Consider the following 23,538-nt stretch of genomic DNA (forward strand, 5'->3'; position numbering starts at 1 on the left):
AGGCACCATTGCCATTGTAAGAGAAAGAGGGAGGCATTCATGGTGAGTTCCGGCACCTCTTTTTCTAGGAAAATAGCACTGTATCCAGTGCAATGGTATTCTGGAACCCACCTGAGAAGTGCCAGAACTGAGTTCTGGTGAGTTTCCCCACTCTTTCTTTCTTTCTTTCTTTCTTTCTTTCTTTCTTTCTTTCACACAATGGATTGAAGGATTTCAGAACATTAGTCAAATTACAAAACTGATGCTCCAGATTTTGAAGCCCCTGATCTTGGCAGCTTCTCCTCATCCATGTTGCCTGGTCCTATACCTCTAGAAGCCCAGAAGACGAGTTTCCTTTAGATTCCTATTTTCGTCGTCATGCCACCAGTCAGTCACTCTCAGCTGTGGCCCAAGCTTCACCCCATTCCCTTCTCTCCCACATGCTGCTGATACTGCACTCCAAAGTCAACCATCATTTACGGATCATGGATAATATAATTTAATTATCTCTAAATTAAGACATCCTGCCACAGTCCTTAGACTATTCATTCCAGAGGCATTTGTTTCAAGGCCATAAGGTGATGCAAACTGAGCCAACTTAGAAACAGAATTTGCTTTCCTGTTGTTGGCAGGCTGGCTACAGTCAGACTTAAAAAATGGGTTGAGTTTGATTCACTTTGTAAGGGGGCTGCTTGAGACCTGATGGGGGAAATGGCCTACGGAATTAAACTGGTCATCTCCATGGAAGTGACGTCACCAGTCATGACCTTGGGCAATCCAATCTGTGCGATCTGAAAATAATTGGAACATTTTGCCCTCAGGAGAGGAGCCTGTTCAAATCTAGTTCTGGTCAAAGGAATGAATCCCATCACCTTTGTCTGCACAAGAAAATCCTATCACTTTGACCACCTTGGCAATGGCACCCACTTGAGAGGGGCCGGAACTGAGTCCTGGCGAGTTCCCATTGCAAAAACGCCCTCTTGATAGATACACATTGTTGCTGAGCTGTTCCTTGTTGAAATATTAAATGTGACTATTTTGATTCTCTCTTTCTCTCTCTCTCTCTCTCTCTCTCTCTCTCTCTCTCTCTCTCTCTCTCTCTTTGTGTTCAATAAATATTCTGATTTTTAAGACCTGTGTGAGGGCCGGTTACTGTGTAAATCTGCCAAGACGTACTATTGCTGCTGTCTAAAGATGCCAATTCACAAGACTCCTAGGATGTGTGGATGTGGAAAGATTTGTCTGTTGAGGAGGTTCCCTCATACTATACAGTACTAGAAGAAGAATGGGAACTCCTCCTAGGGCTTCTTACGTTGGGGACTCAGCTACATTAGTCAAAAACCAGCGTTTTGGATGCATTGTAAACATGCAACAACAGATGGTGCTGGAGATCAAATAAAAAATTATTTGCGATTTTCCATTGTTTTTTTTCTTTTGTTATAATGATTTAATTTCTGACTTATTTATAGCGGACTTTTTCCTGTGTGTAGATCCACCCTAGGTCTGCAACCAAAGTTCCTAACACACTTGCAGTACATCAGGGCATGTATTATGTCTGGCAAACTGTGAGGTGTTTGACAGACTTGACAAACCCCAAGTTTAGGAGTTGCAAAGATTAAGGCAAAGGGAACGAACTTACCAAACACTTGGTAGAGTGCAATATTTAACCTGGTGTACCACATATAGTTTGGAAAAGAGGAGCGACATTATGCCCCTGTACTATTCTAGATTTACCTTCTCTACCACTTCCCCATAGCTCCACACTGCCAACCTAGGTGAAGCCATCGATGCACCAGATCGATCTGATCTCTATTCTTGTGTCTCTATCAAAAATCGAGCATGTTGTTTTCTTTTCCAACAATCTGAGGAACTGGCAGACTTGGCATGCATGCATTCCAGCTAATCAGTGTACACAATCATTATGCTGGAAGTGGGTGTCATAAACACACTGCCTGCACTTAATAAGGAATAAAGCCGATCCTGGAATTTCAGCATATATTAATTTTTCTTTTCCATGTTACCTTGACCCATTAATCTAAGGAAGGGATTTCTTTTATTCCACCTCCCCCCCCCAAGGACCTGTCCAAACCATTCTAAAACTGATTATTGCTTTATCCCGCTGAAGATCATAATTAAAATAATCACTCCTCCATGTTCAGCAGCATCAGGCAGGAATGACACAATTTACTTCAGGTTTTTTTCAGTCTCTTTCCAGCTCTGTGATTCTACGCTATACTGTAGATTAATCTCAGGAATCAGATGTTATTAATAAGTGCTTGTGCTTCACTTTTGAGGTTTCCTGTATGATTTCACATGGAACCCTTGATTGATTTATAATGTGGTAACACACAGCCATTTATTAACCTGTTTCTACTGCCAACTAGCGATAGGGGCTTTGTGACATAAAGTATTCTCTACAAATATTTTTCTAATAAAAATAATGAAAAAAACATTTTTCATATAGAACAGATCCTTTTTTTTTAAAAAAAGGTGAAAGTTGAGTCGATTTATGAAAAAAATTTGACATTTTATATTATTAAAAGCAGTCACATGCAGTCTAGGATGTTAAGAACATTTGTTATTGTCTTAATGGAAGCAAGAAAACATATAGAGGCACTGATGTGATAGCCATTCAAATCATACACACCAAGGGAGAATCTTTTAATGTGGGCATGTGAAAACAAAAATACAAAAATTCTGAAATGAAACGAAGTATATCTGATTATTTTATTTCAATAAATAAATACAGTGAGAAATTTTCATTTGAAGAGAAACTCTAATAATAAGCTAGGATTTGCCATTTTTGTTCATGTTCTTAATGGTAACATTATTACGTTATTCATTTGTTCTGTTGAAGTATTTATATCCCACCGGATGTATAGTAAAAGCATAATCGACAAAACAAGGGAATGTAGAAGAGCAGTAATAACCTCAATATACAATATACAATATACAATAATCACTAGTACAACACTTTTGAAATGATACTGCTCAGTGCAGGAAAACCACCACCAATGGAATTTCGTCTAGAATAAGGTTACCAGAGTTTTTTCAATGAATCTGGAGACACTTCATTGAAATGAGTTGGAATGATAGGATTTTGTCAGGGGACTGATTTGTAAATCTGGGGACTATCCCTGGGAAATGGAGACGTCTGCTAACCTTATCCTAGAACCTTGGTGCCACTGCAGAAAAGGCCGTGACCCAGTTCATTCCATGCTGTACCTCAAATGGTGAAGGGGCCTGAAGCATAGCTTTCAAATATCATGTAGGGCAATCCTACCCTAATCAGAACTAAGTTCCATTCTGTTCCATGGCGCTTACTCCCAGAAGTGTGCCATTTGGTTGACTTGGAAGAATCAGCTATATCAGTGCAAGGAAGAATAATGAAATCTAAGCCCACTGAACAACTAGAAGAGAGGAGGTGTAGAAAGTCACTACTGGCATACAAAACCACAATCACCTAAACCTGACAGCTAAAATTACAGACACAAACACTGCTGTTTTTGTGTGTGCGTGTGTTGCTGTTCCAGGTCTTATTAAAACTGGTTTCCCCCCCCCCCCACGTTATCAGAAAATAAGTGGATGAAAAAAAGAAAAGCACAGGATAATTTCAAAAGGATGGCGATACCATGGAGATATCCCATTAAAAATCCATTAAGAATTTGGGGGAAATGCTGTAACACGTTCATCTGGAAACACCCAATGTTACCTGCTTGCTTCCACTGGAAATGTTAGAATAGCTAAGTTTGTCACTACCCAGTTACTTGAATTAAGGCACATCTGAAGTTTTGTTCAGATGTTCTAAACAATAAACTTCTAAAATGCAACTGTTAAACATAATGAGAACTGAAAGTTTTGGTGCCTCACAATCGAAGAGGAATTTTTGTAAGGGATGTATTTGGACCCCCAGAACTAATATATGACCTCCTCTCCTATGTCCCACTGTGAGTATTAAAATTATGATTAAACATGCAACCTGCTTCTAAGCCTTTGGGATATGACAGGATACAGAGATCTATAGCCAAGAATTTTTCTGATTCTGCATGAAGGTATGTTTCATCGTACAAACTCTTAGGCCTTCTTTGAGGTTTCCATCCCCTTGCATTTCTCTACTGCCTCCTTGTCCCTCTTTCCCACTAGGACTCTGACTCAAATTCTGACACCTGTGTCTCCCTGCAGTATTCAAACAATCCTCTCCCTAGACACTTTCTTGACTTTTCCCTATTTGGTTCCTCAGTTCTCCTGACTTCCATCTCTTCAGTTCTATTGCTTTGTTCATCCACCTTTGGTTCCTGTGAGATTTAAAAAAACCCAAATATTTCACAGCCGCTGTACTGATTTTGAATATCCTACAACTGACCTTTTTCCTTCACCAGGAAATTTTTTAATGCACAGCCTGTGACAGCGCCACCATTAAGCCAATGACTGGTGGGTGGGTGCTCACAGAAAGGCAACTGGTGCCTCTTCCACAGTAGCATAAAATAATACAAGGTGTGACCGGAAAGTTCGGTGCATGGTCACAGAAATTGGACAGCGAGAAATATTTGAACATACAATTGGCATCGGAAACCCACGAAATGCTCACAATTGTGTATGAAGATGAAGCTGTAGCTCAAAAGACAGTGTATGAGTAGTTAAGCATTTCTGTGAAGGGCGGAAAACCATTGACGATGACCCTCAGTCTGGCAGACCGTCAACAGAGTATGTGAGTTATTGATGTGGGATAGGCGTTTGTCTGCCCGAATGATGGTGGAAGAATTGCATATTCCATGTGAAATCATTACCAAGGTTACTGAGTTGTCCCATCCTCCATCTTCTCCCAATCTGGCTCCACCAGATTTCTTTCATTTTCCAAAACTGAAATCTGCACTGAAAGGGCACATTTCACACATCCAAGCTGCTGTGATGAGGGAACGGAAAGCAGTACAAAAAGAGGACTTCTCCAGAAGTTTCCAACAGTTCTACAAATGTTGTCAGTGGTGCATTGTATCAGACGGGGCCTACTTTGAAGGCCTGTAAGACATGTATGTTTGAATATTTCTCCCTGTCGGATTTCTGTGACCGAACTTTTCAGTCACACCTTGTAATTCCTCAAAGTGAGGTGAACAATGCTGGTTTCATTAAGAAGATTGTGATAATCTTTAACCCCCCCCCAAACAACCCTGCAACAACAACACCCACAACACCAATAGGACAACACATCTAAGATCAAAGAGTAAAGTTTCTGGTGTGAGCCACTGGACTTCCTAATTCTTTGACCATTTTATAGCATGAATGAACAACCTTCAGGTAAGTCTCTTGTGAACCCAGTAGGTTACACTCAATTCTACCTGCCTTAGACTAAGAACCATCAATTTCCATGGCAGATTTTCAAACAATTTTATTAGTCTTTTGATTAGGCCCCTTATGAGTAAGCCCACTTCTCTGTTTGCTATCTCTTCCATCTCCAGATGTTTATGATATTAATGATATTTTTTCCTAGCAACGACACAACACAAAACCTGGTAATATGGGATAAACACCAACTGAGCACAGCAGTAATAGCTAAACATTCTTACAAAAACAGTTTGCCAGGAGCAGATAGCCATAGGTAAGCTGAGTGGCCATGTGGCTTTATAGTAAACATTTGCAGCGGCAAAACAAAGACACCGTCGCAGGCAGGGATCATCTCTCTGTAGCCCTCACACTTCTTGAGTTTTAATCATGGAATAGAAGCACCACTGCAAATCTGGCGGAGAGTCAAGTTTTATTGGCAGGATTTTGTTGTGCTGTACATGAGTAATAATGTGATACAGCTAGCAGGCAGCATGTTGCTGCTGATAGTACAAAGGAAGAAGATTCTGAGAAGGCAACAAAGAAGAAGATTTTGGAAACCCATCTATCACATCCTGGAGGTTTTCAAAGGAAGGAGAGAAGCCACGGTTGAGGCTCATTCCACAATACTTCACAACAGAGACTGAAATTTAGAGCTGTGATAATAACAAAACATTTGCTAACACCCCCCCCCCACAGAAGGTCATTCTGTGCCATGTTATGCTAATTTGATATTGATAAAACTATACCTAAGAAAGACTGTTGTGTTTTTTTTGTATGAACTAACCCTTTATTTTGGAAAAAAATTTTGCTGTGTTAGTGTTATCTCCTCTTTTGCAAAATAAACCTAGATCATTAATTTTTTTTCCTCTTTCCCGAACCATGACTTTGAGAACAGCAGAGGCAGCTGGGAGGAAAGTTTTGTTTTAAATAATTTTATAAGTTGTGTGTCTGTGTTTCTTAATTTAATCTTTTTGCATCATTCTGTATGATTTGTGGTATCTTATGTATTGTGATTTGCTGCTATTTTTATTGATTATAGATGACTAATTCTTTATTGTAATTGACAAGTGTAAACTGTCTAATTATTATTTGCTTATGTTTAATTTTAGTGTTTACTATTGTATTCTAATGCATTTTTGCATATTGCTTTATTTGGTTATAAGTTGTTTATTTTAAAGTTATTATGACTTTTTATATAGCAGGGGTGCTTTTTTTAGGGAGGAAAGCCCCATTTTTTGGGGTGCCAGGCAAAAATGTCAAGCTTTTTTTAGGGGAGCCAAAGTTGTTGAGCTTCTTTGGGGAGAGACAGTGATCTACCAGTGATCTACCACAGCTATCCAGTGGTCTACCTGTAGATCACGATCTATCTGTTGGACGTGCCTGTTATATAGGATCTGATTGTTACTATTAATGTTTGATGTTTTATTATTTAATTTTGTGTGTGTTGGAAGCCGCGCAGAGTGGCTGGGACAACCCAGCCAGATGGGCGGGGTATAAATAAAATACTACTGCTACTACTACTAAGGGCCACCCTGGATAATACTGACGATACCACACACAGCATCCATGACAAATTGACCATAACTCATTAAATGTGGAAGTTGTTGCAATATGGTGAGTCGCCACATGGATTGCTGAGTGTCACCTCGCTAATGCAATCATTTGCAGTGGTGTGATGAAAATATGCTCAATACACACAGCATTGTATCCAATAAGCTAAGGACTCCCACACGTCCTATTTTAGGGATGTCCAACAGGTCGATCGTGATTACTGCCAGTTTTTTTTAGTGGGAGTAAATCGCAGTCTCTTGGAAGTTGGACACCCCTGTCCTGTTTTATTAAGCATCACTGAATAATGCTCTATTTACCTTCTTACCAATCAACTGCTGCCTTTATGCAGACTATTGTCCACAGAGTAATCAGCACAAATGTTGTGAATAGCTTCAGCAGCACTCAAATGCAATTTCAAAACTGCACGGAAATTGTACAATATTGCATTATGAGTTGCCAAACAAAGCCTAGGCTTGCTTGATCCACTTACCCTATGATGTTTCAAGGTATGATTGACTCAGATGCAAGATGATTTACTGATATTAATTCAAAACAGATGGTTGTGATTGTAGCCATCTATGGATATGAATCAGATCTACGCATAAAAAACAGGGATTTCCAGCCAAGGTAGAATGACTGCCTGCTTTGATCCCACAAGCCTGTTGTTGAAGGATGTGCCATCTCTAATCCAGCTCTGAGTTGGATTAATTTTCAGAAATAAAAAATACAGCTTCCAGGTCATGAACAAACCATGCTATTTATTTGTTGGCATTTTTATACCTAGCAGACTGATGTACAAAGAAGCAAGTTGCATGAGAATTGGCATTCAAAAAGAATCTCCGTATTCCCAGTTGCACTCCCAATAAAATGGTTGGGAGCAGGACAGACTTTCAAATAAGGATGCAAAAATCAGGTTTTCTAGATTTTCACAGACTTACCTTGCCTGAGATTGCAAGTTAGTTTGGATTTAATGAGGGTATATTAAACAATAACTGTTATTACCGTATTTTTCGCTCTATAAGAAGCACCAGACCACAAGACGCACCTAGTTTTTGGAGGAGGAAAACGAGAAACAAAATATTCTGAATCTCAGAAGCCAGAACAGCAAGAGGGGTCGCTGTGCAATGAAAGCAGCAATCCCTCTTGCTGTTCTGGCTTCTGGGATAGCTGCACAGCCTGCATTCACTCCACAAGACGCACACACATTTCCCCTTACTTTTTAGGAGGGAAAAAGTGAGTCTTATAGAGCAAAAAATACGGTATATACCGCTATCCTTTCACTGGATGTCCAAATAGCATACTCTCTCAGCTAGATCACCCTTAAAATTGCTAGTGAATCAAAAGGCAAAACTCGTGTCACCTATTTTTAGAGCCAACGCCCTCAGTACTGTACAGAAGAATAAGATCTGGAAATCACATTTTAAAAAAACTCATAAAAAATTGAAACAATCCTAGAAGCCTGCAACCAAAGAACTGTCTGATTAGTCCAAAACATTATGTGAAATTTAGCACCCAACTTCTCCCAGCCACCCTTTTCAGTCCCATTAGGGCAATATCACAATCCTGCAATACAGACACCAGAATAGGTAACTTTCCCTGCTAGGACCTCACATCTGGACCAAAGTGGGGAAGCTTTTTCATGTCAAAGGGCACCAGAAAAAAACCAACTATGAGTCCCATTATCAACTGGGGGAGTTTTTTTCTGGGGGTTATTTACATGTCAGACATGCATAGAACAGGTTGGCCAAATCTACACTAAGTGATTGATTCCTTTATGATGATCTCTCTACGTTCAGTTTATTTATTTCTGAACCTCGCTTTGCATGATGCAGACAATCTTCCTGCCCCAACAGGGGTTTATGCTTCTGATGAAGCCAGCATTTCTTTATGTAGACAAATGTCACATATAGTCCTTAAGGTATCACTTGTGCGCTTATCAATGAATTCTCCCCAAGTCTGTCACTTTTGACTGGTCCTTGGTAGCCAGCAGGAACCTGTTCTCCCCAATTTGCAAAAGCAGAGCTTTGTCCCTGAGGTCAGTGGGAGATATTTGGACAATACTAAGAAAGATCTCAAAACTTCTTAAGTGTCTTCAAGTCTCAGCATGACATATGGGTCTGCCTTGGACAGACTCCACCAGGAATAATGTGTTCAGTTCTGCATACCACGTTTTCAGAAAGATGTTGAGAAGCTGGAAATTGTGCAGGGGAGGGAGACCAAGATGCTGGAAACCAAGTCATATGAGGATCGGTTGAGGGAGCTGGGTACGTTTAGCCTGCATAAGGGGCAACAGAGGAGATATGATAGCCATCTTCAAATATCTCAAGGGCTGTCACATGGAAGATGGAGCAAGCTTGTTTTCTCCTGCTCTGTAGGCCAGGACTTGAACCAATGGCTTCATGTCCCAAGAAAGGAGATTCCAACTAAACATCAGGAAGAACTTTCTGACAATAAGAGCTGTCTAGCTTTCTCAGTCTCACTCAGGAGGTGGTGGACTCTCCTTCCTTGGAGGTTTCTAAGCAGATGTTGGTTGGCTATCTGCCATGGATGTTTTAGTAGAGATTCTTGAATTGCAGGGGGGGGGGTTTGATTAGATGACTCTTGGGGTCCCTTGCAACTCTACAAGTCTATGATTCTTAGCCCTGCTCTCATCTCAGCTTGGGAGGAAATAAAGGGCTTTCCAAGATTTGATGGTACAGTGGTACCTCAGGTTAAGAACTTAATTTGTTCTGGAGGTCCATTCTTAACCTGAAACTGAAAGGTACCGCTTTAGCTAATGGGGCCTCCCACTGCCACCGCACGATTTCTGTTCTCAGCCTGGAGTAAAGTTCTTAACCTGAGGTACTATTTCTGGGTTAGCGGAGTCTGTAACCTGAAGCGTCTGTAACCTGAAGCGTCTGTAACCCAAGCTACCACTGTACTGAGCTTTTCTCTTTACAGAGAAAAAAAAGCAGCTCACCAGTGGTAAGTGCATTTGTGTGCATTTGTGTAGTAGTGTGCATTAAATCTTTTAAAAATAAAAAAGTCCTGACTTTCCCAGCTAAGAAATGAGAAAATAAGTTGTTTCAGCACCGCACGCTTTAATTGTCCACTTACAAACATTGTTTACAAAGGAGATGGAAACCTAACAAACAGAAAATAATGCTTTTCCATAATACTGTATATTCCATCTCAGAAGCAAAGGTTATTTGACTGTCATGATGAAGATGACGATGCAATGAACAATGCTGGGAATGCTGTACCAACAATTATAACAAAATCAAAAGCTCCGGCATAAACACACTCACTCAAGCCTTGCTTTTTTGTCTCATAGAAGTGCTATTGGATTTATGAGCCTTCCTAGCCAACAGACGCTAGGTGGCAATATTCTCACAGCTCTTTAAAGGAAGATACCAACCAAGTTTCTTGCAACAACTTCTCCAGTAGCTTGCCGTGATCGTATAGTGGTTAGTACTCTGCGTTGTGGCCGCAGCAACCTCGGTTCGAATCCGAGTCACGGCAGAAGGGAAGAAAATTTATTTGCTCTTAAAAAATAATAACAATTCATATTCTGCCAGCATCAATAAGTTCCATACAAAAAGACCATATATGTGTGTGGGGCTAAGTTTCTGATGCACTACATTCTAGACATAGCACAAAATTAATGTTTTCTGTGTTTTGCATGCCAGATAGAAAGCACTAGAGATGCAGAAAGGCCCACAGATTTTGCACGGAAGGCATATATATCCCAACAAACCTCGAAATTCTTGTATCAGAACATTTTTTTTAATGCACACACAAGTAAACTCCCCAATTCTTCCAGATTTCAAGTACTTCTGAAAGTATAATGTCAGTTTGTATGCATTCACCTATTCTATCTCATTAAACTGGTGTGCGTTATTTAAAACTATGTCTTTATTTTATTTGTTCAAAGATTGGGGTGTGGGAATTAAAATATACACAGACATGGAGGAGAATTAAAAGATACAGACGATAAACATGAATATAGTCCTCTGAGTTAAAAGATTGGATTCTAAAGTGATATTATATTATATTTTTATTGTATATTTTCATTGGATTCTAAAGTGATATTATATTATATTTTTATTGTATTTTAACATACAATAGAGTGGCTGGGGAAACCCCGCCAGATGGGTGGGGTATAAATAAATTATTATTCATTGCAATTATTATTTACTATAAAGCTAAATATTGATAGTGCCAAAGTATAAACATACTATAATCAATGAATAGCAATTAGATCAAAAGCATGCATGGAATGGAACTACTGTACTCAACATTATACAAATATCAGTCCTCATGCTAAAGCTATTTTTCACAATTGTTTTAAAAGAGCAGGCTTTGAGTGATACAGTATTGCAAAGCACTTGATTTTAGGCTTTTAAAAAACATGTACATTCCTTTCTGCCGTGACTCGGATTCGAACCGAGGTTGCTGCGGCCACAACGCAGAGTACTAACCACTATACGATCACGGCAAGCTATGCAGGAACTGAAAGTCGCGCTGCTTTTTTCCCCTTCTAAACTAGATGATGACATCTGTACAAATAGCACCACCTACTGGCTAATATACAGATTTAAGAGTTGTTTCGCTGCAGCTTGAAAGAAATACAACTCACCACAGTGAAAACAACTAAAAACCATCCAGACTTTTCAAATACAATTTCCCCATGTACCCATTTTGTGTGTGCATAGACCAATGCAGCCATATTCTAATGGCTCCACCAGAAAGAAGCTTCTAACAAAGGATTTTCTTTTCTGCAGCAAAGATAGAAGAGAGATCAAAGTTTGCAGCCAGTCCCCCTTCCATTGAAAGAATGCAGGGTTTGTGCAATAAAAAGAATTGCCCATTGTATGTATGTGTGTGTGTGTGTGTGTGTGTGTGTGTGTGTATATATATATATATATATATATATATATATATATATATATATCACATACAAAACATGGAATGAATTATAGAAGGAAGAGTTCCTTCGCCCTGAGTGGCATTAGAAAATAATAATAAAATGGAGACAAAACTCTTACAGCCTAGGGGTTTTAGAATAGCCACGCCACAAGGAATAAAATGACTTAATCCTTGGGGAATAACATGGTTCCATTTAATTTAAAATTTGTTTTGCAATACTATATTATTAATAGCATAGCATAACTATAACCATAATGCAGAATTGTTTTATAAAATAAAAATATAGCACCGTACTAAAAATCTCCATGCCGTGCTCTCAGAAGTCAACAGTCCTTTCATGTCACACTTCAAAAAGCAATCTTTTTCAACATAAAAGGGCAGCAAATGAAAAACGAACAAAAAGATACAGGTTTGGTATCCCATTGCATGGGAGCAATAAAGGACGCACCCTAGGTTTTCTTCCTTTGTTTCTCGCATGTAACCCTGGAAAGAAAATGATACCACATTCCTTGAAGGACAACCTCAGCAGTTTCCACCACCCAAAACATTGTTGTGTGTTCCCAGTACCTCAAGAGACAGCACAACTGGATTCTGTTTCCTAAGGATGATGGAACACTTGAGATTTGTTGTGTCTCTGTAATATTTGTTTGATTTATAAACCTACAAGCAGAATATACTGAGAAGGTTCCTATCACTTATCCCACACAGTGAAGATGCATAGGCTTCAGCAGGAAGTCAAATCAAAGCTCTTTAGCTCCATGTTGTTGATCTTCCAACTGTTTCTTTCTCCCTTTCCTACTGCCTAGAGCAGGCATGTTCAAAGTCCATTTTGGGGGCCCCCTGGCCTGGAGAAACCCTTACCCAAATGACAAAGAGCACTGTATTCTATAATCTGGAGAGGGGTGCCCAGCTATCAGGAGAACACCTGCCATTAGCTTCAGCTACTGAACCATCAAGTGATCAGAAGGCACTTTTTATCATATGTGGTGGAAGTGTAAAGCAATCAAAAATTATTGGGAAATGATTTACAATGAAATGAAAAAGATGTTTAAGACAACATTTGCTAAAAAAACAACAACCCAGAAGCTTTTTTTGTTAGGTATTACAGGACAGGACTTGCCAGAAGAAGAGAAGTTATTCATGTATGCCACAACAGCGGCCAGGATTTTGCTAGCCCAAAAATGGAAGGACGACAAGATACCAATGGCAGAAGAATGGCAAGCAAAACTCATGGAATATGCTGAAATGGCAAAGCTTACAGCGAAACTTAAGGACAGAGACGAGAGAAGAAGACTGGGAACCGTTTATGATGTATTTACAGAAATACTGTAAAGAAGTGGACCCACTAGGAGGGTTTGAGTAAACACTTACAAAAGAAATCAACTGTAAAAGTTAAGGAGCAATAATTGGGAAAATAATAAAATGTAAGATGGGATTTCAAATATATGGTAAAAAATGATAAGGATATGAGAACATGTAGTCAAAAGAATTTAAAATTAAGGTAAAACAAAATTAGCAGAAGAAGTGAATAACTAAAGAACCAGAAGAGGAGGTTGAGGGAAGTCATGGGAGTGAGGGAAGGAGGAGATTTGGATTTATACATATTTTTTTCTTGTGTTGATGATGACTATATTGAATATAAAATTGTAAAACTCAATAAAAACCTATTAAAAAAAGAAAAAGAAACATCAAGTGATCATCTCCGACTACAAGCTATCAAACTAATAAGACGATGGCCCAGCCACCAGCACCTGTAACACCATCCTAAATTAATATGAAAGCACATGGGAAAGAAAACTGCCACACTCCCTTGTTGATACACAGCAACATTTTGCATTATCTAAAATTGGAAAAGCGCATCATCGTTATCCATAGATAACAACACAGCACCCTTTCATTATGTTACACAAGCCTCAGGAATTATAGCAATCATGGTTTCTCTTTTATAAGTTCTGATAGCAATGTGTCAGTATTCCTAATAAGAATTCTACATATGTTTCAAGGGAGAAAATGGGCCCTTGTAGAATAAAGAATTATGCAGAGTAGATGTCAAATGGTGCCAGGAAACATGCTAAATATCTCACAAAGATTCCAACAGAGACAATTCTTGGTATAACAAAATGGATTTGCACTCATTAGGCAACTGTAATGAAATGAAACCATACCATTTTATTAAAACAAACTATACCCTTCAATTTTCTTTAGTGTCGCATCAATCACGCGAGAACATCAAACAATGGCACAGCAATTAAGGCTATTTTGATAACTGCTATATCTTGAGATCACAGCTGAAGGTATAAATTTTGCAGTTGGAGTTTGCAGCGCAGTCAGACACATTTCACCCCAGCTAATTACAGCCCACAGTTAAATATGTTGTACAAGCAGGGTTGTCAGTCATAACACATCACAGAGACAATATTTGGAGGTATCATACAACAGGAGTGAAGCTGAGCTCCACTACAGATTGTGCATGCTCCAGTTTGGCATGTTCACCGTTTTGGCATGTAAAGCAGTATATAAATTTAACAACATCATCATAAATGGAACTAACATTTAAAGCTTGGATTCGAGACTAATATACAAAATAACGAAATGGACTTCATTGCCAGGACTGCCCAGTTATGTTTTGTAAAAGATGGAAGAAGTAAAAGACATAAACACAGAAGGGCGGGGGGGGGGGACTGCTAAATCCCATCAGATAATTTTGCCCAGTACAGTGGTACCTCGGGTTAAGAACTTAATTCGTTCTGGAGGTCTGTTCTTAACCTGAAACTGTTCTTAACCTGAAGCACCACTTTAGCTAATGGGGCCTCGCGCTGCCGCTGCACCGCCACTGCACAATTTCTGTTCTCATCCTGAAGCAAAGTTCTTAACCCGAGGTAATATTTCTGGGTTAGCGGAGTCTATAACCTGAAGCGTATGTAACCTGAAGCGTATGTAACCCGAGGTACCACTGTACCTGCCCCAAGAGCAAAACATTCATTAAAACCTAGCATTTCTCCCCTACATAGCACAACACTGACAATGGTTTTCCATTCCTGATTCAGTTTTGAGACAATAACCCTTGATCTCAATGTATGCTTACCATAGGAACCAAATCTAGGGTCTGAGGTCCCTTCGGCTCCCCCAATAAAATATTTGAGGGGGCCACCCCCAAGTTGATGGGCATTGCCATTCAAATGGTGTGCATGTGCCATGTCTTGCGATTATAGAGGGTGGGGCTTATCTGGCCTTCCCCAATATTGTATTCAAGTTGGTACCTCTGGTATTTACTCAGAAGTACATCCTACCATAGTCAATGGGGCTTATTACCTGAGCTTTCAATCCTATATCTACTCACTTGAGAGTAGCTGTGAAAGGAAAATGCTTTCAACTGGATTTGGGTTGCTAAAATAGTTGCTTATTGGTTTGAAGGTTTTCTCTAACAGGAGAGTCAAAAGTTAACAGAAATAAAGCAAAAGTAAAAGGGGATTCTTTGCTCAGGAAGTGTGGTACAAGGGGATACTTTGAAGAGAAGGGTCAAAGTTTCATCATAAGAACCTCTAAATAGAAAATTAACCAGGATTCTACTCCCCTGATTAGCTGCAAGGTTGGGAGGGGTTATTAAAAATATAGTCTAGAAGTCAAGTCAGAAAATAGGATAGTGAATTGGAAGGCTATGGTGTCGCCTTCTGGAGATGAAGAGCTTCAGGAAAGAGAAAAAGGGACTGAAACCTTAGGGCCTGGGAGAAGGACAGTTCTCTTGCACTGCCAATGGCCCTCAATGGCCCTGTTTTGTTTCTTAATGGTCCTAGCCTGGGCTTGATCATTTTACTAGCCCAGGAATTCCTCTGCAGCTGGTATTTCTCCCTTCACATCCAAAATAACCAAGATACAACCAATAATTAATTTCTAGGGTTTAGGGGGTTCACCCCCAAATCTATAACAATATTTTGAAGTAAATATGGGGGGGCCACCAGGTGGCGCATTGGAAGATGGCCAACAATAACATCTTTCTGACCCACACGAGGTAATTAAGAGGCTGCTATGGGAAGTATGCAGCCTTCCCGACCCCCCAAGGAGATGGGGGGGACTGTCTTGCCAGCGGTGTCCATAATGCACCCCCGGAATCGAAAGAAGGGGGTGCCCGGTCACTTGGCACATGCCCTCAGTGAAGTCAGCTTTTCCTGACGCTTTCTCCAATCGCGCCCTGGTTCGCTTCAGCTCGAAAATATAATTGGAAATATATAATTGGAAAGAAGCTGAAGCACATACATCAAGCGAAGTTCGGGAGATAAGACTGCTGATTAATGCATCTCTGTGACCGGAGCGACGGGAGGGACAAATAAATCAAGTGATGAACCACCATTAAGAGACTGGTATGTTTGGAGTGAAATGGAAGGGGGGTGGAGGAAAAAACTTTTCTTTTCTTTGCCTTATGTGAATATTAATAACCCTCCACCCCAGAAAGACGAATCGTTGCCTTTTATTAATCACAAGCAGGAACTCAAGAGCTGTGTGGAGTGAATTATTGATCGAAGAGAGGACTGGTGGAACATAGGAAAATTTTATGACGCAGTTTTAAATGGCGTCTTGCTATGACAGGCTTGTCTAAGAAAGACGGGGGAAGGAGGACCAGGATCATCGGAATGTGAATGATGAATGGAATGTGATCTAAACCTGGCAGAGCCCTTCTGTGATATACTTGGCAAGCCTGGGAAAATTAAAGGACAGACCGAGGATAAATTCTTTACGGAAGTGTGGAATGGCGTCTGTCCCTATGTGATATGACTTTGGGGAGAGTCTAAAACCCACACAGAGGATGTTTGTTTCCAACCTGCTTGTGAAGATTATCAGAGATTGCAAAGAAAGGAATATATGATAACAACAAGAAGATGAAGAAAGTAATAAAGAGACTATCTGGACAGAACTGGATAGGACTGTCTAATTACAGCAGCAATATAAGTGATGTTTGGACCCCCGTCCGGAGCTTGGAATATGGACACCCCCAACAAAAGTTAAAAATCTGGCTGTATAATTTGGAACTAATGTGATTTGATTGACCTGTTAATAAAAATTATATATATTTTTTTAAAAAAAAAATTGAAGTAAATATACTCAAGAAAGCCCTGCTTGACCAATTGTGCTGACCGACTGTGCAGACCCAACTCTGCCACAAACCATATGTGTGAGAGTGGCTGTCACTAAGCGGAGACAAACAAAAGAGTCATAGCCTTTCAACACTTCCTTGGTGCCACCAGACCTGGTGTACTGCTTGGGCAGTGCTTTTCAATAGAGGCGCCATGAATAATGTAAACGTTACATCAAGTTGCACTTAAGGAGAGTGTCTCTTACACACACCCGATACAGTGATCAGTGTGAGAGCAATAAAGGCATTGGTCTTGCTTCACTTTTACTGGTACAGGACAGATGCATTTTCAAAGTTCATGTCAGCAAGAGGATCTGTGTTCAAAGAGCAAGGAGCCATGGGGGTCCTGCTTTCTCTGCACAAGTTGGGCTCTTTTTTTTTACCGTGTGACTAAATAATAAGAAAAAAATAAGTGTACATCTACCAGGATGCTCACCACTGTATTGTTACAGATTTGGGGAGGGCATCTCTCAGCCTAACTTACCTCACAAGGTTGTTGTGAGAATAATATGGATCTGGGAAGAGCCTTGCATGCCACACTGAGTTCCTTGGAGGAGAGTTGGGTACAAAAAAGCATACATAAATCAAGAAATGTTAAATAATGGTGCTTGGTGTAATCATATCCTGAACCTGAGTGTAGGGGCTGCACATTTCCAAGTACTAAACAAAAGAAAAGAAAAGACCCAAATGGCATTTCTATTATACTTCAGGAAAAGTGAAAGCAAAGTAGAAACAAAGCAGTATTAGTCTAAAACTATTATTACAGTCATACCTCAGGTTACAGATGCTTCAGGTTGTGTGTTTTCAGGTTGCGCACCGCGCCGAACCTGGAAGTACTGGAATGGGTTACTTCCAGGTTTCGGCGCTCGCACATGCGCAGAAACACTAAATCGTGCTTTGCGCATGCACAGAAGCGCCGAATCACGACCCGCGTGTGCACAGACATGGTGCTTCGGGTTGTGAATATGCCTCCCTCACGGATCACGTTCGCAACCCGAGTGTCCACTGTATTCCTATTTCACACATGGAGGTTGAATCTGAGTCATATGACTAGTTCAGAATAACCACATCCTCACTAATGTCTGGTTACACATTTTTTTTAGTTCACCTCCCAGATCCCAAATTATAGATTAGAGGACTCCACCAATCCATGTCCCCTCAGATCTCCCCTGTAATGTGTAGCTGGAAGATTGCATTGTCTTCTGGTCCATTTTTAAAGCTGAATTTTAAAGCTTACCAGTGAAGCCCTGCACCATTGGAGATCTGACGCCCAATTGCACATCAACTGGCCTGAGCCTATCAGAGACTCTTCCCATCATCCTGAGGTGAGGCAGGTGAAAGGCCTTTTTAGTGGTGGCACCCTCTGCCTAAGGAGTCTCCCCTGGTGCCTACTCTGCTATTTATTTTAGCACCAGGGAAATAATTTTTTTGTTTCCTCGGGCTTCTGCATTTTAACAAGTTCTGACTGTTGCTTTTATTTAGTTATTAGAATTGCTCTCATTCTGCATCACTGTGCTGATTTTACTATTTGCATTTTGTTTCAAACCACATATAAATGTACTAGATAACTAACTGAATCATAACATAATGTGATGCCCTTGTATTAGTGATTCCCTCTGCCCTGCTTGGCTTCATTGGCTGCAAATCTGCATGGGGGAAATGCTATTGTGATGATGTCACACGTCACATGGTTTTTCACACCTCTCCTTCGGAAGCACACGTTGGAAGAATCCCACGTGCCTGCCATCAACATAGAGTTTGGGTCTCGGTTCTTACTTTGAAGACAAAAAAGTATTTGGCTGCATTACATTCAATTAGATAATTTCTTGGAATGTGGTCAACTCTGAACAAACATTTAGGTTGGTTTTTAATATTGTATGACGAGCAACCCTCACTTAACTAACCAGTACTAGATACAAAAGGATTTATCTTCCAGTGCACGATGATGTCCCTTTAATAACTTGCAGCAACATAAGTGCTTACCTCCTAATAGGTTTTCAGCTTAAGATCTAATCATCCACTCTTGAATTAAGATGCTTGAATGAAGCCAACTCATTTGGAACTAAGCATGTTAATGTCAGAGACATATGGTATCGAGACTGAATTACAAAGGATCTCTTCTGAGCCACCTATTATGGAAGCAGGACTTAAGACCCAGCATTATTATTAGTTTAGTCATTTATTCGCTAGCAAATAATTGAGAGTAAGACCTCCTTAAGAAAGTGGAAATAGTCTAATAATTGCAAGCTGGGATATTAATGTACTTCCCTGTTCATTCATTCAGTTTCACCCCCAATGTAATTTATGCCTTATATTCATCTGTAAATAACCTCTTTTTTAAAAAGCGGAAATGTTTTTTAAAAATAGTTCAGACTTAGTTATTCAAAGCCCAATGTTAACAGAAACCAGCCGGTTAATGTTCCTTAACTTCTGCAAACAGCTTTGAAAAAAAAAAAAAAAAAAAGCATTGACTAAGGCAACATTTCTAGTGCCCTCAATGGCCTTCAGCTAATTGGTGACATAAAACACTCCGACAGAATCAGTAACAAAATCAGTGACTTCAGCTGACAGCAGTTGTAGCCTGAAGTTATCAGTGTGCCTATCTTCTTCCAGACAGAAGTCAGCCTTTAGCCAGCATACTGGCACCCAGATCCTAAGCGCATTAATTACACGTAATGTGTTTAGATGTTAATGTTGTAAGGGCAACAAGTGTGCGTTTAACAAAACCTAACTAGCAGAAAGCAAAACAGGGATTCAGAGGGCTTGGCTGAAATTAATCTTGGAAATTTGGGACTTTGTAAAATACAAAAACAGTTTTAAGCCAGGATCCTGTTAATTCCATTCTCCCCAAAAGACGGATTCAAGAAAAGAGAAGCACGTATGAATTTAAGTCTGCTATCAAACTATTTCTCGTTGTATATTAATAAGCTAAGATTTCTAAAAAAAAAAAAATTTTCAAACTGTATGCCTTTGGTTCCCTCAGCTGATGACTATTCATTCCAACAGTCCTGTGAGTGAAAAGGGAGGTACAATTTTTTACTGAATCTCGCCTTTCCTCTGCACAGGGGCAGAGCAAGCCAATTGGGCGCCTGGGGCAGTGCAGGTGCCCTGCGCCCAGGGGCAGGACCAGCAGTCCATGGGGATGGGGCCAGCCACCTGTGGGGCAAGGCTAGCTGGGGCAGGACGCTCCGTGGGGCTTTTGAGGAGCCTCCTCCCACTCAGCTGCCCTACAGCTGAGGGGGAGGTGGCTGGCGGACCGTTTGGGGCAGTGTGGAGCCTGCGGGGGTGCTGAAGGCCCTGCAGTGAGAAGAAGAGGAGGAGGAGTTTGGACTTGATATCCCACTTTATCACTACCCTAAGGTGCCTTAAAGGAGCTAACAATCTCCTTTCCCTACCTCCCCCACAACAAACACTCTGTGAGGTGAGTGGGGCTGAGAGACTTCAAAGAAGTGTGACTAGCCCAAGGTCACCCAGCAGCTGCATGTGGAGGAGCAGAGACGCGAACCCGGTTCACCAGATTACGAGACTACCGCTCTTAACCACTACACCACACTGGCTCCTGCACTGGTGAGTGCCGCCTGGTATTTTGTCACCCTCCTCAGTGGTGACACCTGGGGTGGCGCACCCCCCCTTCCTCTGCCCCTGCCTCTGCAGTTCCCTGTGCCTTTCCAAATCTATTGCAGAGGTTTGGGGAACACTTTGAAGCAGCATGAGACGTAGCCCAGGGGACTGCAGGAAAAATGAGGAAATCGCAGAAAGCTCCTCTTCCATTTCCACTCCACTGGATCAAAGAGACAAAAAAAGTTCTTCTATATTTTTTAAAACAAGCATCGCAGAACATCAAATTACAACTTACAGCACAATTTGAACTATTGCATTCTGTTTCCTCAAGGCAATGCGGTTCAGCAGTTTCAAAAAGGGAAAGAAAGAAAAAGGTCAAGGATATCCACTTGTGAAATCCATCCACAACTTACTTTTCTAGGGCAGACAATGAACAACCTTTGCATTCTCTGGGACTACTCTGTTTTCCAGAGAGTGATGTGGAGCCCAACAATATTTGTCTGCACAATGAGGATGACAACATCTGCAAAGGCTTCGCAGATACAGTATTCACATGTTCAAGTCTTTTATAAGGGTTTGTTGTTGTTGTTGTTGTTGTTGTTGTTTCGGCTAAACCATGCATCCTCTGGCTTGGCAAGCCGCAACCGTGTTTCGTATTTATCAATAGCTATGGTTCTGGGTTTTTCATTTTTATATGGTTTTATACGCAAATAACGGTAATTGTTTTCATAGTCTTTTATTTGCGAGCCATTAAAAATGTCCGGAAGAAGAGCGCATAAATGTTTTAAAATAAATATAAATATAATTACACAGAGGTATGAACATGTTCATATCACAGACAAAATCCACGAGGGAGACATACCATTATTCTAGGGCCACGAAGGGTGAAATCACTTCTGGCCCATGGCCTGCCAGTCATCCTCTTCACTGCTCAGAATGTAGATCAAGCAACCACAAAACAAGGTCTTGTCCATTTATATAGACAATATTAAAAGCATCACCCAAAAGTCACAAAATAGCGAGTGAGCCCTCAAATTCTTCATAGTAGATGAATAAGCATTTTGTGACAATTGGGTTGATCCTAAGAAAGACATTGCCCAACTGTGGACTCTCCCCCCCCCCCCCCCGCCAATGGACCAACACAGCATCCTACGCTTTCTGTTTCAGAACGAAAACATTACAGAGGACAGTAAAAAGGTAATGGTTCTGGTTAGCAAGGTTAATTCTCTGTCATGAAGGCCTCGGCTGTAAACATGCACTATTCAGTCCACTTGAATTTAGTTGGTATTGCTTCCAAGCAGTGTTAGAAACTGAGATACGAAAGCTAGAAGCTAAATGGCACCTTAAACCTAGGTTGCGGAATGCCTAGGTGTGCTTTTTAATAACAAGAATAAACTGCAGCTAATATATTATGTTCATTTTTCACATGGTCTAGTTCTTCCTCTGCCCACCTCCCTAATATTCTTAAGAGGGTCTCTTCTCCAGTCTTCAGAGAGTAGCTGGAAGTGGGGAGGCAGAAAAAGGTCCTCCTTTCCTTCCACTCTGCAGTTTTAATTTGAAATCTTAGGCACAGTGTTGCACCCAGAGCTCAGAAACTGATCGTTTTAATGAAATTCCCTGTCACAAAACGAGCCTAAAAAAATGGGAGTTTCAAACAGTACTTCCAAAGTATAAATGTTTAGGGTTAAATTGGAATGAGGCAACATCTTCCGGTTACTGACCAGATTACTGGGCAATGAACTGCATTCTAAATGATTCCGAAATAAATTATTTGCATGAATACATTTAGGTTTAAAATATTATACCATTCTTAAAGTTCTGTTATGCTGATTAAATACTACAATTTGTCAAAAGAAGGATGAATTTCAAAGCCTTTCAGAAGTGCATAATTTGCAACAAAATATACTACAAATTATGAGCATGCTTTCTTCAATAATCTGAAAAATTATCTCAAATTCACTTCAATTATTCTGGTGCATTTTTTAAAAAAACTGCATTTTCCACCTGCATTTCTCTTCTGCAGTGGTAAAAAACCACCACTTGAGGGCACCTAAGCTTCTGTTTCTCACACAAAACAGGAAACGAAATGCATAAAATGAAGTTGCTTTCCTTTTAGCAAGGGAAAACAGGTACTTGGAACTCCACGGAAGAAAAAAAAAAAAAAAAAAGAGGCTAGAAGGGGTAATTTGGAACCAATGGGGAAATGATTCTGGACCCTGCCCTTACAATAACCCTTCCCACATAAAATCACAAGAAAGTATGGCTTGCAGGCTTCCCACAGGCTTCTAGTTGGTCACTGTGATGCTGGAGTGGAGGAGCATTTGGTCTGATCCAAGAGGATTGCTCTTAGAATCAGTATGAATAGTGCACAGGATATAGCTTATGAAAAAAGGAATGGATTAAAAAAAGCATTGCTATTATTAGGCACTATCATAAGCATTTCCCTTACCAAAGCTAGTAAAGGAATTCTTGGATTTCAGAATTCCTAGTCTACTTATTGATTTTGCAAGCGGTTCAATAATTTCACCCATACACATTTGTTTATCAATTTGAGTCTTCAGTCATTTCATTCTTCATTTAAAAACAAGCACATTCAGTGCTCAGATCAGGTATAACTATATTAATTAAAACACCTTTAAAACATTCAGACTGTCATGGCAAGGCTTCCATCAGTGGAACAAGGAGGGCATCATTTATTTATGTTTTAAATGACTCTCCTTCCACCCTCCAAGCCCTCTCCCATGCCCCCAACTGGAGACTTCCTCAACTTTCTGAAGCCAGGAAAGAGATATATTGGTGTTGTGGTGGATGAATGAAAAGGAAAACCTTGACTCTGTGTGCACTATCTATGAAAAAGGCAAATTCTGTGTTAGGGGTAATTAGGGAAGGGGTTGAAAATAAAACTGCCAGTATTGCAATGCCAAAATGACCACACTTTGAATATGATGTACAGTTCTCAGACTGAATATCATGTACAGCTTTCCCTCAAAAAGGATATTGTTGCCAGTGCTTTTTTTCCTGGAGGTACACAGGGGTATGCATACCCCTAAACGTTTTGTGAATCTAACAGGAGAAGAAACTAATTGTCGGTG

At 40.3% G+C, this 23,538-nt stretch overlaps 1 protein-coding gene and 1 long non-coding RNA gene across 4 annotated transcripts in view; one reads left to right on the forward strand and one right to left on the reverse strand.

Moving 5' to 3' along the window:
* LOC309332595 overlaps positions 1-23,538 on the forward strand; it is a 417,968-nt gene that overhangs the window by 306,530 nt on the left and 87,900 nt on the right. The gene's annotated exons all lie outside the window — the stretch shown is intronic.
* Positions 1-23,538, reverse strand: part of NFIB (nuclear factor I B) — a 296,978-nt gene that overhangs the window by 242,882 nt on the left and 30,558 nt on the right. The window lies entirely within an intron of this gene.

Source organism: Podarcis erhardii (genome assembly GCF_964252035.2).
Source record: "Podarcis erhardii genome assembly, chromosome: 17".
In the NCBI taxonomy this organism is placed as follows: domain Eukaryota; kingdom Metazoa; phylum Chordata; class Lepidosauria; order Squamata; family Lacertidae; genus Podarcis; species Podarcis erhardii.